The sequence below is a fragment of the Myotis yumanensis genome, unplaced genomic scaffold, assembly GCF_028538775.1.
Source record: "Myotis yumanensis isolate MYYU_CA2020_CCGP unplaced genomic scaffold, mMyoYum1.0.hap1 SCAF_2, whole genome shotgun sequence".
Classification (NCBI taxonomy): domain Eukaryota; kingdom Metazoa; phylum Chordata; class Mammalia; order Chiroptera; family Vespertilionidae; genus Myotis; species Myotis yumanensis.
Genome location: NW_027223753.1, coordinates 130358153 through 130373215, shown reverse-complemented (window position 1 = coordinate 130373215; position 15063 = coordinate 130358153). Strand labels below are relative to the sequence as shown.

At 40.9% G+C, this 15063-nt stretch overlaps 1 protein-coding gene across 2 annotated transcripts in view; it reads right to left on the bottom strand.

Annotated features, from left to right (window-relative positions):
- Nucleotides 1-13164, bottom strand: part of HTR1F (5-hydroxytryptamine receptor 1F) — a 109125-nt gene extending 95961 nt beyond the window's left edge. The window contains exon 1 of one of the 2 annotated variants that reach the window (XM_070403503.1): nt 12831-13164. The gene's annotated coding sequence lies outside the window, so the exon portion shown is untranslated. The remainder of the gene's footprint in view (nt 1-12830) is intronic. The other variant, XM_070403506.1, reaches the window with a different exon arrangement.
- Nucleotides 13165-15063: the final 1899 nt, after the last annotated feature.

The window sequence follows — 15063 nt, the reverse complement described above, 5'->3', positions numbered from 1 at the left end:
ACTGACCACCAGGGGGCAGACGCTCAACAAAGGAGCTGTCCCCTGGTGGTCAGTGTGCCAGAAGCCAGGCTCATCCCTCAGCGGCAGCACTAGGGATGTCCGATTGACGGCTTAGGCCCCCTCCCCATGAGCTCCTGGACTGCGAGAGGGTACAGACTGGGCTGGGGGACCCCCCTGAGTGCCCAAATTTCATGAACTGGGCCTCTAGTTTATAATTATATGCTTAAAAAAATACTTTGACTATTACTTCAAATAGCCCTAGATACATGGAGAGATAAGAGCTAAAACCCATTTGTCATTCCACCAGGGATTATTATCAGCCCTCTAAATAATAATAATAAAAATTGGATTTTCCAAAGGATGATAAAGATTATTTGTTAAAAATTTTGTAGGTTTTCTTTCTGATATAGTAGCTTATGTCTATTTGTCATTTCCTAGAAACAACTTTTTAAATTCACTTTATCCTTAATTCATATTTACTCATTCACATGTTTCCTTGGCAACATTTCTAAGTTTCTAGCCTATCTTCTTCTAGCAGGCTCTTGGATCCTAACTTCCTTTCACCTTTAACTGCCACTGGTCATTAGTGAACCAAGCAATCAGTGGTAGTGGTCTTTCCTGGAAACAGTACTTATACTGACTTTAATCCCCAAGTGTCAATTCTGCTTTTAGATTCTTGATTTACCATATGGTTTTTTTCATTTTCTCCAAAATTCTCAACTCTATGAGCAGCCTTCATGGTGGCATACTGGCAGGCTGGCTCAGACATAGGGAATACACAATGTTGCTTTGCTAACCACTGGACATAACTTCTCATTGTCACCTTTCCATCAGCCCCAACACCTTGTACATGGATTATTTTTAAAGTTCCCATCACAAACTCTCTGGTCTCTAGACCAGTTGGTATCAATACTAACAATACTGTCTTACATGTATATGTATTTAGTACAGCTTTCACAGGTTCTCTGATTCATTCAGAGGGCTACTGCTTTACATCTTAGCTGGGGTCTCTCTGTTGAGAGCTCCTCAATTGTGAGGCAAATAAATATGTGCAGAATTCCAAGATTTACATTGCATTTGTATAATTCTTTAGAGCAACAATTTGGCATTCCTTTCTGAAAATAATGTCATTTGGGGCCCTACAAAGGTGTGGTGTCATTTCTGAAGGTTTTCAGTTTCCACAGAATCTGTACTTGTTAATTCCATCTCTGACAAAGAATATCACTCTGTTAACTCTCCTGAATTTGATCGAGTTGTGCTTTATATAGCATGACTACATCAGTGACATGAGCAATAGTACTGAGGTAGCATCTGTAAAACCAATGAATGATGAAAAATTTGACATATATTTAAAACACTTCAGCAATCTTACTGTTTGTTTTCTTTTTTGTTTAAATTAATAAATCTTTATTGTTCAAATTATTACAGATGTTCCTCTTTTTCCCCCCATAGCTCCCCTCCACCTGGTTCCCACCCCACCCCATGCCCTTAACCCCTGCCACTGTCATCATCCATAGGTGTACGATTTTTGTCCAGTCTCTTCCCGCACCTCCCACACCTCCTTCCCCCAAGAATTGTCAGTCCACTCCCTTTCTATGCCCCTGCTTCTATTATATTCACCAGTTTATTCTGACTTAATTTCTAGGTTCACTTGTTGCTAGATATTTATTTGTTGTCACTTTGTTGTTCATAATTTTTATCTTTACCTTTTTCTTCTTCCTCTTCTTAAAGAATATCCTTCAGCATTTCATATAATCCTGGTTTGGTGGTGATGAACTCCTTTAGCTTTTTCTTGTCTGTGAAGCTCTTTATCTGACCTTCAATTCTACATGATAGCTTTGCTGGGTAGAGTAATCTTGGTTGTAGGTTCTTGCTATTCATCACTTTGAATATTTCTTGCCACTCTCTTCTGGCCTGCATGGTTTCTGTTGAGAAATCAGCTGACAGTTGTATGGGTACTCCCTTGTAGGTAACTAACTGTTTTTCTTTTGCTGCTTTTAAGATTCTATCTTTGTCTTTAGCCTTTGGCATTTTAATTATGATGTGTCTTGGTGTGGTCCTCTTTGGATTCCTCTTATTTGGGGTTCTCTTCGCTTCCTGGACTTGTAAGTCTATTTCTTTCATCAGGTAGGGGAAGTTTTCTGTCATGATTTCTTCTAATAGGCTTTCAGTATCTTGCTCTCTCTCTTCTTCTGGCACCTCGATAATTTGGATGTTGGTACGTTTGAAGTTGTCCCAGAGACTCCTTACACTATCTTCATATTTTTGGATTTGTTTTTCGTTTTACTTTTCTGGATGGGTGTTTTTTGCTTCTTCGTATTTCAAATCTTTGACTTGATTCTTGGGATCCTCTAAACCTGTATGTGTTGCCCCCCACAACAACATTAAAACTACAACTATAAGACAAAACAGCTATCATCCAGAACCACGGGAAAGCTGGCCAAGTGGAAGTTCTACAACTAGAAAGAAGGAAAAAAACGCATTGAGACCGGGTAGGAGGTGCAGAGGCACCAAGAACAGAAGTACGGAGGCATGCAAACCGGGCTGCACCTAGGTGCGCAGTTTTTTTCAATCGGAAGGGGATACAAGCTCTTGAATGCACTAAACTCATTTACGGTGAGACTCTGGGATCCCAGACTCCTACAGGGAGAAACTGGACTGTCTTGCAGTGGGTGGGAAAGCAAGGGTGACTTTCTCACAGAGCTGCTGGCAGGGATCATTGTTGCTGTGGGGGCGAGGGACTCTGGGACGCAGAAATGTGGAGTCGCGGAGACGGCTGACGACAGCCATTGCTGTTTGCTCCCCTCTGGTGATTCTCTGAGACCCCGCCCCACTCAATTTACATCCCCACCCAAGCAGGGCAAAGGAACTGCCTGCCCTTTTGCAGCCTAACCTAACAAACTGCAGTTGGGTCAGAGAGCTCCAAAACTTCCAAACCCCAAACAAAGAGGAGAAATCTGCTGATATCGCTGTAGCTCCTGCTGTGTGGACTCACACAGTGGTTGACTTGGAGATCCAGGAGCCAGGGTACCCCTGGTCAGATACCAGATTTCAACTCTTCACATCTATAAAGGACACACTCAAGAAGCAGACTCAGTGAGCACCAAAACCCCACTGAAGCAAGTCTTACCCCATAAGTGTGTCTCCAGCACAGAAGTTCTTTCACTGTAGACACAGTGGGTCTTCACAGTCAGCCAAAATGCGGAGACGAAGAAACATGTCACAAATGAAAGAAATGGAGGAAAGCAAACTAATGGAGGACATAGAGTTCAAAACCACAGTTATAAGGCTACTCAAGAATCTTCTACGAACCTCTGAGGAACTTAGTGAGACCTTCAAGGATCTTAATGAGAATGCCAAAAAATGGAAAAGGACCAGTCAGAAATTAAACATACACTGACTGAAATTAAAAATAATATACAGAGATCCAACAGCAGACTAGAGGATCCCAAGAATCAAGTCAAAGATTGGAAATACGAAGAAGCAAAAACACCCACCTGGAAAAGCAAAATGAAATAAGAATCCAAAGGAGCCTCTGAGACAACTTCACACGTACCAACATCCGAATTATCGGGGTGCCAGAAGAAGAGAGAGAGCAAGATACTGAAAGCCTATTAGAAGAAATCATGACAGAAAACTTCCCCTACCTGATGAAAGAAATAGACTTACAAGTCCAGGAAGCGAAGAGAACCCCAAATAAGAGGAATCCAAAGAGGACCACACCAAGACACATCATAATTAAAATGCCACAAAGGCTAAAGACAAAGAGAGAATCTTAAAAGCAGTGAGAGAAAAACAGTTTTAGTTACCTACAAGGGTGTACCCATACGACTGTCAGCTGATTTCTCAACAGAAACCATGTAGGCCAGAAGAGAGTGGCAAGAAATATTCAAAGTGATGAATAGCAAGAACCTACAACCAAGATTACTCTACCCAGCAAAGCTATCATGTAGAATTGAAGGTCAGATAAAGAGCTTCACAGACAAGAAAAAGCTAAAGGAGTTCATCACCACCAAACCAGGATTATATGAAATGCTGAAGGATATTCTTTAAGAAGAGGAAGAAGAAAAAGGTAAAGATAAAAATTATGAACAACAAAGTGACAACAAATAAATATCTAGCAACAAGTGAACCTAGAAATTAAGTCAGAATAAACTGGTGAATATAATAGAAGCAGGGGCATAGAAAGGGAGTGGACTGACAATTCTTGGGGGAAGGAGGTGTGGGAGGTGCGGGAAGAGACTGGACAAAAATCGTACACCTATGGATGATGACAGTGGCAGGGGTTAAGGGCATGGGGTGGGGTGGGAACCAGGTGGAGGGGAGCTATGGGGGGAAAAAAGAGGAACGTCTGTAATAATCTGAACAATAAAGGTTTATTAATTAAAAAAAGAATATATTGAGATACATAATGTTGGCTATTAATTCAGAAAAATAATATTAATAAGATATAATACTCAATTCTTATGAGAATATTGTGATAGAATTATGCAGATTTTTATTTTATCCTTTAACTCATTTTATATATTCATGCTTTCAACAATGAGGAAAATATTACTAGAATAAAATTGCATTTTTGCATATTAGAAACACCTGTAAAAATACCTTTTAGTCTTAAGTGTAAATTTTGCAATTTATTTTTGTTTTAAACCTAACAATAAAAATAATAAAATGCATCTTAAAAAAATGAATCCAGAGGAGGATGCAGTTTTTTTCTCAAATACTTTAGGGTCAAATGGCAACATATTCTACAGATGCAAGATAATTGAATTGAGCTGAAATGTGAATTTGTTCCCTTAGTTCCAGGATTTATGAGCTCTCAGCTCTAGGAAAAACCATTTAGTTTTGGGAATAACTTCCCTCTTAAACCAAATGGGGATAATCATTCCTGTCTGGATGTGAAGATAAAATGTAATAATATATTGGAATGCAACTGAGAAAACTATTAAACAGTTCTTGTTCTCAAGCCATTATGATTGTACTCATGGAATTATGTATATGTACATCTAATTTTTGTCAATATTCCAGTTACTCAAGTAGTTTGTATATAGGGCAAGTGCATTTCTTCTGTTTCCTTTAGTGAGGTCCGGTACCACTTTTGTATGCTATAATCATAAATTCATTCATACAGAAAGCATTTTTTCCCCTCCTGCTTCAGTATGCTTTCTACATATTTGTAACAGATCAAATTATACATTTTTTTCTGAGAAAACAAATGTGCCAACGTGTGAAGCTGACTTTAATGTACCCTTCTTTAGCCATTACAGAATTATTGTCTACCTACAACTTTACAATAGTGTGATGCACTTACATACTATTTAAAAAAGAAAATACTATTGACAGTGAAGATTTTCTCCACTTAGGTCCTGAAGTAGCAATGATGTTTAATGAAAGGTTCCAACTGCTTTTAGCGGGAGAGCATACTGTGAGGCTAAACATAGAAAAGAAACGTATAGATTGGAGCTATATCTTGGTAAAATTTAAGACAAAAATGAAGTTTGTCAGGATTCATTTGAAAGCCCTTTCCAGGATTATGACTATGAAGGGAAGAATATTAGTTTCTCTCTTCTGATATCTTCTTGAACTAATGGTGGGTGACTGAACCTAATCAGGAAAGGGGAAAGAAAGATCCACAGATGAATTGGAGAGAAAATGGTGCTGTATTTGAAATTCTTTTCTGAAAACAGAAAGGTTCCAAATCACTAAGTCTAGACGTTAGTTATGAAAGATAAGAATAGAGAGCCCCCGTGCTTTTATTTCAACTAGAATTAACAAGATTGAAAGGGAAAGAAAAGATTGAGCGTTCTTGCCTTGTCAAACACAGCTGCCAAAATTCCAAAGAACAGCTAAACGATGCCTTGACTTATCAGTGCTTTGTTGTAGTGGCCACATTGAATAACACCCAGATAAAATGCTGAAATGACCACATCCCAAATCTGGAACTCACCATTTTAAGTGTTATTTAGCAAGAAGGTATGAAAATATGCAACTAACTACTCATTGTTACTTGTACCACATAACTAAATCACCCCTTCCTGTAAGCATGAGCTAAATTCGTCTTTTCCTGAAATTATCTTAGCTATAAATGCAGTAGTCAGGAATATATCTTGCTATGGCCATTAGAAAATAAAACCATACTTATATTCTTTTCAAAACATCACAAATGCCTTAAAAAGCAATTACAAGACCAAAATATAATGATAAAATTAGGGCTTTTGATGGTTAGGTATTTGCACATAAATTTGATTATTGGTTCTACTTCTACGAAATATCAATCTCAATTATTTTATTTGACTAATTCTTACTCTGAGTTTTATACATTGTTAATATAATGCTATACATTAATGGCAAGATGGAGAAATAACACAAAAAGAGGAAAGATTGAAGTTGAAAGTCAAACATTTGAATGAATGAATATTTATAACACTTGATTTAATCGGGATATTTTTGTTCAATATTGACACTGTTTTGAAATAGATGAAAGATTGATATAAGAAAAATGGGCCACATATTACCCATTAAAAAAAGTAGACACAACTACAGCAAAGTCAATTTATATCATATAAAAAATAGATCTTTTGAACAATAAAGTGTGTTACCAAGTGAGGTTATATAATTTTCTTCACTTGAGGTTTTATTATGTATTAAAAAATGGTCCTCTGTTTTGGAGATTGTGAGTATAGAAGATTAAGTTAGGAAGCTCCTCTGAGTTTTTTGGTCCTTTAACTTTATAAAATAGCTTGAAAGAGTAAAATACCATAGAAAGAGTCACTAATAAATAGAGAAAAAGATGTTTTTGAAATGATTTTAGAAATTCACTCCCACCCAAGGGTATTTGTGCACTGGTCCATGCTGTGGCTTGTTTGCAGGTGGTTTTACCCAGGCAACACAAGAGTCAGAGAAGTTTCCCTTCGATGGCATTGTGCCCGTGGTTCACTCAGGCTAGTGAAACGAATGAAAAAGACTTAATTCCTGCCTCCAGGACTTGCAATCTAATTGGAAAGATGTATGTAAATAAATAAAATACAACAGCATGGGGAGTGCAGCAGAAAAGCTTGCAAAAGGTTCATTCAAACTAGTGTATAGGAGTGGGTTGTTTTCGGGTTAAGGAAAGGGTCTAAGAGAAAGAAAAACACATAAATCTGAATTTTGTCAACTGACTAAAAATTTGCCAGGTGGAAGGAGGGATGGACATTCAGAACTAAGTGAAGAACAGGGAGTAAACCGCATGTGTCAGATAAGCACGTGTGAATAGTTTCCTATAGCTGAAGCATAGCTGGCTGGTGGGCAAGGTTGAGTGGCAGGAAGTGAGTTGGGGCAGAAATCCAGATAAAGGAGGAGATAAGGAGGGCTGGAAGAGTGAGCTACATGGCTTGGCTTGTTCCCAGAAGGGAATGGGGGCCACCTAAGGAATGCAAGCACCTTTGAGTCTAAGGAAAGAGAAGGGTTGAGTGGTTAATGGTTAACTTTGTTAAGTGCTCCTATCATAGGTCAGGGAGCTGACCTTTCAGGGATCAGTAGTCGCTGATTTATATGTTGACTGTTGCCAAAAGAGTTTCATGGGGTGATGGTTGTGAGAGCCAAACTATGGTGGGAGAGGAAAGGAGTCAAGAGGATGGGAGGAGAGTATGACAAGAAATAAAAATTAAACTTTTCTAGAAGTTGGCTGAGAAAAGGAAAAATGAATCGGAGACTAAGCTGTAGGGGGAAAGTTCAGGCTGCCCCTATAAAGCTATGACAGGCTTTTCTGTCTGTTTGTTTTAAGGGGGGATGCATTATGATCTTAATAAACTTAAAGCCTGGCCAGAGTGGCACAGGGATTGAGCATCAACCCATGAACCAAGAGGTCAAACTAAGAGGTTACCAGTTTGATTCCTTATCAGGGCACATGCCTGGGTTGTGGGCTTGATCTCCAGTAGGGGGCATGCAGGAGGCAGCTGATTGATGTTTTGCTCTCATTGATGTTTCTATCTCTCTATCCTTCTCCCTTCCTCTCTCTCTAAAATCAATAAAAATATTTTAAAAACAAACTTAAATAATGAAGCCATTAAATGAAGAAACTAAAGTTGCAGGTGATAAAAAAAAGAATGTTTTCTGAGCCAGGTTCAGATTAGAGACGGGCAGTTGTGGGATCCAGAGCATAGAGGGAAGTCAGTTTGACTACAGATAACAGTGGAGGGAAGCAGAGCAGCGGAGCAGACAAATATGAAGGACGGAGAACTGGTGAGGGAGCTTCATTCCCAGGAGTCTCTGAATTTCCGGTAAAGAAGAATCCTCCTGAGCGTGAAGGGGCCAGGGGCAGAAACAGAGTTACTTTTGAGATTGGTGGCAAGCTGCACTCCAGCTGCTAAGGAGAGCCAATGGTCAAATAAGATTTGATGGGAAGTCCATATAACATTAGAGCTAAGACTTCAAATTTGCACCAATTGAAATAGTTTATTCAAATGTCCCAAGCAGCACTTGGCTTTAGGATTGATCCAGACCTGGGCATTTGTAGGAAAAGCCACTATCTCTAGTCATACTAGTTTCCTGCCTCACTAATACCTGCAAGGGCATCCCTTACCATTTATTAAAGGATTGTGCTCCCATAGTTGTCCTCTATTTTTTTTTATCATCAGCGTTTCCTTCTGTCTGGTTCATTCTTATTGGTTTAATTGCCAAAAGTAGTACCTCCCATTTTAAAACTAATGTCTGTGGCCTGCTCCAGCTACCTTTAATCCTCTTCTTGAAAACTTCTTGAAAGTGTTTATACAGGGTAGTCACTGCCTCACCTCCCATTCTTTCTTTTCTCTTAGTACTTTAAATTACAATTTTTCTCAGATTTATGTAGAAAGTTGTAGTTGACATTTTAAAAAATATTTGTTGAATTTATTGATTTTAGAGAAGAAGGGAGTAGGGGGAGAGAGAGAGGGAGACAGTGAGTGTGAGAGAGGAGAGATGAGAGAGAGAGAGAGAGAGAGAGAGAGAGAGAGAGAGAGAGAGAAATTGATTTGTTGTTCCACTGATTCATTCATTCACTGGTTGCTTCTTGTGTGTGCCCTGACTGGGGGATCAAACCCACAACCTGGAGAATTGGTGCAATGTTCTAACCAACTGAGCTATCTGGCTAGGGCTTATTTGGTATCTTGAATAGCTAATCTATGTGCACCTGATTCAAAGGTGTTAAAGTACACACAGGAGTTAATCTCCCTCCCATTATTGTGCCCTATCACTCAGTTTCTGTCCTGTAGGCAATTATTATTAATTTTTTGTGTGTACTTTCATATATAGGCTCATTTTTCTTTGTTATTTAATAAATGATAATATACCATGCACATTGCATTGCAACTTTTTCTCCTTACTTAGTATACTTTGAAGGTCTTTTCATATTAGTACATAGGAAACTTCTTTAATAATTTTAATAGCTGAGTAGTATTCCCTTGAGTGGATGCACACAGTTTATTTTGCTTGTTTTCTAGGTATTTATTGTTTTCAATCATTTATATATAAAAATGGCAGGGAGTAACTGTAAGCATATATTATTTTTCCTAATTACAAACATATCTGGAAGATAAATTCTTAGGATGAGAATCATAATGTCATCAGTCTTAGTTCAACCCGTATCAGTCAATCTTTTGTCACCACCATTTCAACTGAAATAGCTCTTACCAAGCTCATTTAAAATTCCTAGATAATTCTTTGTCCTCATATAACTTAACTCTTCTGCAGCTATTGGCCATAGCTGATCATCACTTCCTCCTTCTCAAAATGCCTTCTTCTGTGGGCTCCCATGATATCACACCCTCTGGATTCCCCCTATTTCACTGATTGCTCCTTCTCAGTTTCCTTTTCTGGCTCCTGCTCTTTTCAATGTCTGTATTTTGGACTGTTCCAGAGCTCTTTTCTCAGTCTGATCCTTTAAATACAGTCTTTCTTAAATCATTTCATGAAGTCCCATTGTCCTAAATACTATTTATACACTGATGTCTCACAAATGTTTATCTCCAATGCTGGCTTTTCCTTTGAGCTCTGTTCTAGCTACCGTTGTGATGCCTGTACCTGAATATCTGTTAGGCACTCAGTTGCTCTGGCCATAAATCTAGGCATGAGCCTGATCCATCAGCAACCATATCTAATCTAGTATCAAGTCTTGTCTCCTCTACCTCCAAATATATCCTGAATTGGCCACTTCCCATCATCTCTACTGCTCTCACTCTAGTTAAAGGCAAGGCTAGGAAGCTCTAGTAGCTTCTTAACAACTTCCTTGCGTACCCTCTTATCTTCCAACAGGTCATCTCGACCCAGTAGTGAGAGGATCTGGTAAACAGTTTCCCACTAGTAATGTTTTAATGGTTTCCCACTATACATAGAAGAAAACAGAAACTCTGTACCATGGTTAAAGGGCCACTCAACTAATTCTGAGAGAAATACCACCAAGGAGTTGGAAAATTATGAGATCAAAACAGTCCCCCCTCTTTAATGCTCATGTACACTCATTAATATAAGTTTTGCCTATTTATGTTCATTCTTAGGCTCCAAAACATTTCTCTATGTACCTTTTTCAAGAGGAAGTATTTTTTGTTACAATGCCAGATGCCAACTCTGAGTTTTCCTGCTGCACTTTAAGAGTTTTCATCTTAGAGTAGAGATGAGCATTTCTTGCCTAATGTAAGGCTGAGGAAATAGAAGAGCAAGTTTTCCACTGTGGGGCATGGAGCTGTGATTCTCTATCAGGCCACTACAGATGCCGCTCAGGGGTCTGGGACTCCATCACCTAAGGATTAGAGTGCTTTCTGTTAGAGTAACCAGGAAGCCACACACTGCATCTTGTTTACTCTGCCTCAAATAACATCCCTCCCACCTTTTAAATTAACATTAAAAAAGAATCCTGTCAAGGCCTGTCAAATATTATCATGTCCCTGTTGTTTTACATTAGTCATTTATTATTACTAGACTAGTGGCCTGTTGTACGATATTCGTGCACATTAAAAGGGAATTAATTAGAGGACATATTTTAATATTGGTACTTGCCTTTTCTCTATAATAGAAGTGTCAGAGATGAAAGAAAATTAGTAAAATGTATATGAAAATAACATATAAATTTATTAACAAATAAAGAATAACAGCATGATGTCCCCTGGCTGGTGCTGGGCAGGGGACGCAGCCTTATGTCCCCAGGCCTCGCTGCACAAGCAGCCCCACCCACCCACGCCTGCCACTCATGCAGCCTCCTGCTGATTGGTCATTACGGTGTGAGGGTGTCACGACCATTTGCATATTAGCTCTTTATTATATAGGATTATAAAGGGCCCTTTAAAAATCTTTGAAATTATTTCAATAACAGTTATTCAAATTCAAAAGAGACCATATTTACTAAATAAGAAAATTCAAACTAGCACTCCTCTCATTTCCATTTAAGAATTAAGTTAGAATTTTGCAAGTCTTTGAAAAGAGACATGCATCAATTTTAAATTAAACATACAAAAAATTCTTGAGAAAGTTTGTATTATGAATTAGCAGGTTTATGGTAGTCTTTATAAGAACAATATGCCTAAGAACTTTATAAAACTGTTAAGTAATACATTTATTTATTTAAAACAGTGAAAAAGCTGCCTCTACAAATGTGCTCTTGCTCAATCCCAGGAATCTATAAAATATGCCTAATGAAGCAAAGTGGCAAAAAAATGCGATTCTTTAAATCTTCATTTCTATGAAGATCTTTATATACTGCTGAAAGAGAACACCCCTTGATATAACTTAGGCTCATTAGCTCTGTAATAAGTCTCAGTGTATGAAGCTTCACAAATTATTTATGCTGACCAAAGGGGGTGTGGAAAAATATACTAAAATTTCTTGACCAAAATAAGTAAACTAAGTTATTTTTCATAGTTGGGCACTCCTAAGCTAACACCAGGCAGATATAACATTTGTTCTAGATTGGATGCCGAAATGCCTGGGACCCGATGTTCCCATCCAATGCCTTATCAAGGGCCACGTCTAAGTGCAGATGGAAATAACCCAAACCCCAAATCCAGAATGGGGGCACTCCAAATGCTAATATCCCTATGTATTTTTTCCTCACCTCCTCCATTTCGGCCCCTAATTAACTGGAGACACAAATGTGACTCTCCAGCCCCTTTGAGGACAGGAACCCAGAGCATGACCCCTCCCTGGGATGCCCTTTTCTCCTTTGCTCAAGCGCTCCTCCAAACAGGAAGGCACCTTCCTCTGTTGGGCAGGACCTGCGGCAGCCGAGGCAGGATGCTGCCGCGGGTGGAAGGTCTCTTCTGCCCTTTTATTCCGTGGTTCGTACCCTCAAGAAATCAAGTTAGAAAACTGCAATTTTTTCCCAATTTACGCCTTCGCCCAGCTCCTCGTTTATTTATCTCAGCCCTTCCTCCAGAATCCTTTCCAGATCCCACCAGGGCTGGATTCTGTGATTCTCCTGTCTTTCCAGTGCTGAATCTTGGCCTGTGCCCCATCTCTCTCCACACCAAAGACCCCTCAAACCAGGAGCGCCAGCAGCCTGCGCCCTCAGTGTGGTGCCGCCGGCTGGGACCGCCACTGCAGCGCCGGGCCTCGCCCTCCCCTCCTGGCCCACCTGCTCCACCCAGGACCACGCCTGCTCCCCGCAACTTCACTCCGGGGCGCAGAGGTTGCCAGTAGAATGGGGAAGGGCAACTTCGGCACTGCTCCTTCCCCCTGAAGTGCCGGAGGGGACTTGGGCTCCTGCCCGTAGGTCTTCCCCTCGCGCCCTGGGCGTGCGCTGCCCCGGCTCCGCGCTCCCCTCCCACCTGCGCGCCAGCCGGGCGCCGGGCGCTCTTCCTCCCGGGCACGGAGCGCACACTCACCGCGAGCGCCACTCCGCAGCGGTCCGGAGCGGGAAAGGTGGTCCCAGATCCGGGGTGGGGAACGGACGGGGGCGGCGGGGAGCCAGCCAAGGCCGGGCGGAGGGTGGAGAGTGGCGCGTCCTGGCCGTGCGTTGCGGGACTCGGACGCCGCGCCCGGGCGGGTCCCAGACGCGGGCGGATGGGCGGGCAGGCAGGCGCCCTCGGCTCGCCGACACCCCTAACGCTCCTCTCTTCTTGCGTTCATCTCCTCCTTCCTTCCGCACCCCTTTCTCATCCTGCTTCTCTCACTTTCCCCCTCCTCCCTCTTCTCTCAGCCGTCGCCACCCTCCCTTCCTTCCAGTGATGCGTGGACAAGGACAGAGGAGGGAAAACGTCCCGTCTCCTGAACTTGAGTGATACCTTGGAGATTATCTGTTCATGGAATCTGGAAATGACGCGAACAACCTTTCTGAAAGCATCACACACACACACACGCACACACACACACACACACACAACGACTTTTAGTCTCCTTTTTCCTTTTCGTCTTTGCACCTCCTTCCCAGGGGCTCTTTGCATCAGGTTGGGTGGCTAGGAATGAGGTGAGGTCAGAGGAGGAAAGCTAAGAGGAAATTAGAGGCAGCAGTCTTCCGATATGGGGTTGAGAACAGCAATTGAATAGGCCCAGAGATATGTTTAGTCACAACCTGACAAAGCAGGCTTTTCCGGAGAAAGAACTAATGTTGGGTGAGGAAGAGAGGTAGGCAGGGTCATGGGGATTTTTTAAGACTCTATTCTAAGGTGTCCATTGTGGTTTGCTTTCTCTTGAGATGCCTCAGAATACATCTCTAGTGTTTTGACCTGGATTTGACCTTGAGAAAATACTTGACCTTTTCTTGCTTCTGGCCTTAAATCTTTTCTTCTTTTTTTCTTCAGACTAACGTTTTATAGCCCAGTAGACTGAGTCCCTTCAGCTAACCTACCAGAGTGTCTGCAAACCTGTTCTGATGGACCCTGGAAACTCAAGTGCTCTTCTGAAGGTCGCAGTTCTGCAGCACTGGTCCAGGATATGGAAGGTGGGACAGATTTCTGTGCACAGCACCACCCACAGTCCACAGGTTGACCCTACCAGGACTGTTTCACCCTGGGCCTGACTGTCTTAGATCCTTTTTCCCAGAAAATAACTCCTCTCATCAAAGATTCTTTCTGCTCTTGCACCTCCTAATACTTCCTGCCATTCAAAGACAACTTTATATAAATCTCCTTATAGACAGAACCTGTATTTTCCAGCCCATCTTTCTTCTGTTGTTGAGGTGCTCCTTGCTCTCTGGCATCATATATATACACGAGGGAGGCAAATAAAATACTAAACAGGATGCTTGACACTTAGTACTCAAGAAATGTTAGCTGAATTATCGTGGGTAGTGACTTCAGATTATCATTAACATTTGTTTCATGTTTTTATTCTCTCATGTAATTCTTTTTTTTAAAAAATATATTTTATTGATTTTTTACAGAGAGGAAGGGAGAGAGACAGAGAGTTTAGAAACATCGATGATGAGAGAAACATCGATCAGCTGCCTCCTGCACATCTCCCACTGGGGATGTGCCTGCAACCCAGGTACATGCCCTTGACCGGAATCGAACCTGGGACCTTTCAGTCCGCAGGCCGACGCTCTATCCACTGAGCCAAACCGGTTTCGGCATCATGTAATTCTTAAACCTCGATTCCCTGTGCCATGATTTGCACAGTCCCAGCCTTTGTCCCTTGTAAATATCTATGTGGTTATGGCTACTCATTTAGGAAAGCACAGTAAAAACAATACCAGAAGGAGTCAAGATTAATAACTTTCCTAAGAGAACACAGTCATTTCCTTAGAAGATATGATACTGACCACATTGATTTTACACTTGTACCCAGAGTACTTTGTAACATATCTTGTAGTTGTCTAAGGAGAGTCCAAGGTTATAACACTTCAACATGCAGTTAAGAATCTCTCCACCTTCTACACAGAGGAATGTTTTCAGATGCCATATTTGGACTTGAGCGATTGCAGTTAACAATTCTATGGCACATCTGGGAAATAAATTATATTAAGAGATGTGGGAAAGACCTCACTTATGATGCAAAGGGCATCTAAGGTTTCAGATCTTTCGGCTATTGCTACTGTAGCAAATTTGCTTAGGTATCAGTGATTAAACTGTACCCTGAATGCTACAACAGGATGCTGTGCCCTAGAGATATTCCATTTGC